Here is a 3,803-nt window from a genome sequence, read left to right on the forward strand (position 1 = left end):
GTCGCCGTAAAAACATTTACGGGCTCTAGTTTGGCCAAAAAATTGGCCAAACCCGTATAGTCACTGGATTTTTACAGCTTGCGTGTTTTTAAGGAGTCTGTTACATATGCTCTAACTCTGCGTACGGATGGATTGTGAGGTTTGGTTCATTTGGTCAAACTGACGTCCCACTCCCACGTAGAGTAGAGTAGAGACGTACAATGCTTAATCAAACAGAAGTGCCATGGCACATGCATCACGCCATATATTGCAGACGGAATACTTATACCAGCAAGCAATCACGACCTAAACGCTAACCGCCTGTTTTAGTGTTTTGTTGCAAGGTTACAACTAACTAAGGAAACCCAGTGTTGCCATGATTGAGATAACCAATGCAAGCAGATCTTTCTTTAGATTTTATTTCCTTCTGATCGTATGTATGCAAAACCATATATAGTACAGTACAGCTAGAATATGTACATGACCCTTCAACTGATGCGTGCAAAGCAACAGAATCGCTTGAGAAAGAAGCGAGCTGTCGTTTTCAAACAGGGGAGAGTTGGGTTCCGGACCAACCCGGACGGACGCCGGTTGGTCGAACTGGATTATTAGATTACAAGTGCCGGCTGGTCCAAGGAGAAGACAAGTTACTTGGACTGACTAGATTTATTAGCGTGCCTCCTGCAGCTGCAGATCGAAGCTTCGTTCTGACCTGGTTGGTGCACATCCCTCTCCGATCAAACCCGAGCCACCATGAATTCCTGTCGACCACCGTCGCTACGGCAGCAACCAGCAAGTTGGCCAGGGCTCAAGTCGCACGCCATTCTGTCGCTCCTTGGCCTCACTTGAGCTGTTGAGCATGCAGCTAGACCCCGGAAGAAACTGACTCATGGTGCTGCCTAATTTGATGTGACCTTTCTTCTTGGACAGGGGATGGCGATGGGTAGTGCACTAGTGCTACTATAACAGTGTCCCCAAACGGAGCCAGAAAAAATCATCTATTATTTGTGCTAAAAAAATCTCCTAGGAGTACTGTACTACTCGTTCGGTCTCAAAATAAGTGTGGCTGATTTAGTACACGGAGCGAGTACTAAGCAGTGCCTTGGTAAGAGGATCTACAACCGGACTTTGCAAATCCGGCCCCTCAAACACCCGCACTAACCGATCAAGCCCCAAATTTACCTTCTCACGACCGGACACCTCAATTATCATATCTCAAATCCATACAAACTCATACAACTATGTCGATGCATTACACACATCGTCCGTCTACTCCATCACTACTAACATGTTATCGGACTACCAAAATTTGGCATGTTTCCACGGCTGCCCTTGACGTCCTTCTTGCGGAAGTACTGATCCAAGACGTAGTAGGGATCGAGCCGGATCTGCTCGTCGTAGCTATCATCCTTCTCCTCCTTCAGTGGTAGTCCGACCATGGCACGGACCGCCCGATTCTGCTCTCGGGCGAGGGTGCGCGTGTTCCTTCACTGTCGTTTCTTCGTAATGCGGGCGCGGATGGCTTCCTCCTCTACAGCCACCCGCGCTGCCGCATCAGTTGCCTCCGCCGCCGCCAATTCCGCTGCGATACAGGCCTCAACGGCCCTTATCCTCTCCTTCCCACGGCGGGCCGCGCCGATCCCGGTGGGACTCATAGTCTTCCCGACTGGTGACGGGGAAGGAGAGATTTTCTGGCTGCCGGGACTGCGATGATCCAGCCCCAGAGGATCCAAGCTCCCATTGAGCCGACACTATGGAGTCGCGCCGGATAGATCCGTCCGTCGGCCGGGCGCTGTCCTCCCGGGAGCGGCGGAGTGCAATGCGGACCGCTATTGCCTCCTCCAATCCGCACGGGATGACACCCCAGTCGATGGATCCGGACTGGTCGGAGTCAGATCTGCTGCCCGTCATGCCGGAGAAGGCTGGAAATCGCTGGAGGTGAGTTTGGGTGGCGGAGGGAGTCGAGAGGAGTGGAGTATGAAGTGGCTAGGGTTTGGTCCGGCGAACAAATATGAACAAATATATGTGGGGTCGGGTGGGCCAGCGTGGGCCAGGTCCGACGTGGCGGACGCGCCCGGGCGCGCCCGACACCCCTTTACCCGCCACATGTTTGGGCTAAATATGAGGGATGCCGGTCAGCCCGAACGTTTGAGGCCTATTTGAGGCGTTTGTCTGAGTCAAAATTTCATGATTGGTCAGTGACCGGGCGGACCGTCCAGGCGGTTAAAGTGGGTTTGGGGCATCCGGTTGTAAATGCTCTAAGCAATGCACACTAGTAGAAAAAGAGGCTTCCATACGCCCCCATTAGTCCCTCAAAAAATCGAACCGCGACAAAAGGGGTCTTTAGTCGCGGTTCGAGAGGAGACCCGCGACCAACTATCTGGGCCCAGCGCGCTCGGTCAACAGCTGGCGGACGGGAGGGGCTTTAGTCCCGGTTGGCCTCAGGCTGGCCCGAAGGCCTTTAGTTGCGGTTGGCCAGGCCAACCGGGACTAAAGGCCCATCCCTATATATAGGACTCAGCTCACTTCACTTAGCCACAATTCAGAAGGGGGGTGGTGGGTTTGCTTTTGGTTCCTCCTATGCACACAAGGTGTTCGATGAAATGCCTGAGAGCATGAAACAAACATGATATGAAGTGTCCGAGCCACACTTGAGCTTTCTCATTTATTTTTCCTCCGCGATCGCGGTTAGCAACTTGAACCTTTCATGTGTCATTGATAAAATATGCATGTGTGTAGTTCATTGTTTAATTTGTATTATTTCTAGCTAGTTAGTTTAACAAATGCATGATGGTTAATTATATACTTTATATAATAATAATGCAGATGAATCGGCAATGGATGTACGGTCCCCGACTCTCCGGCGAGTTCACTACGGGTTTGAAATATTTCCTCGTAGTGGCAAATGCGAACAAGCAGCGAGGTTTTATTATCTGTCCATGTGCTGTCTGTAAGAATCAGAAGGGTTACTCCTCCTCAAGAGACGTTCACATGCACCTGCTTCGGCACGGTTTCATGCGAAGCTATAATTGTTGGACCAAGCATGGAGAAAGAGGGGTTAGAATGGAAGAAGATGAAGAAGGGGATGATATCGATGACAACTATCATGATCATTTCGGTGATACTTTCATGGAGGATGATGCTGAAGGTGGGGAAGGGTTAGGTGAAGGTGAAGAAGAGGCACATGATGAGCCCGCTGATGATCTTGGTCGGACCATTGCTGATGCACGGAGACGCTGCGAAACTGACAAGGAGAGGGAGAATTTGGATCGCATGTTAGAGGATCACAAAAAGTCGTTGTATCCAGGATGCGATAATAATCTGAAAAAGCTGGGCTACACACTGGATTTGCTAAAATGGAAGGCACAGGAAGGTGTAGCTGACTCATCATTTGAAAATTTGCTGAAAATGTTGAAGAATATGTTTCCGAAGAATAACGAGTTGCCCGCCAGTACGTACGAAGCAAAGAAGGTTGTCTGCCCTCTAGGTTTAGAGGTTCTGAAGATACATGCATGCATTAACGACTGCATCCTCTACCGCGGTGAATACGAGAATTTGAATGAATGCCCTGTATGCACTGCATTGCGTTATAAGATCAGAGGCGATGACCCTGGTGACGATGTTGAGGGCGAGAAACCCAGGAAGAGGGTTCCCGCCAAGGTGATGTGGTATGCTCCTATAATACCACGGTTGAAACGTCTGTTCAGGAACAAAAAGCATGCCAAGTCGTTGCGATGGCACAAAGAGGACCGTAAGTCCGACGGGGAGTTGAGACACACCGCTGATGGAACGCAATGGAGAAAGATCGACAGAGTGTTCAAAGA

The sequence above is a fragment of the Triticum aestivum genome, chromosome 4D, assembly GCF_018294505.1.
Source record: "Triticum aestivum cultivar Chinese Spring chromosome 4D, IWGSC CS RefSeq v2.1, whole genome shotgun sequence".
Lineage (NCBI taxonomy): Eukaryota > Viridiplantae > Streptophyta > Magnoliopsida > Poales > Poaceae > Triticum > Triticum aestivum.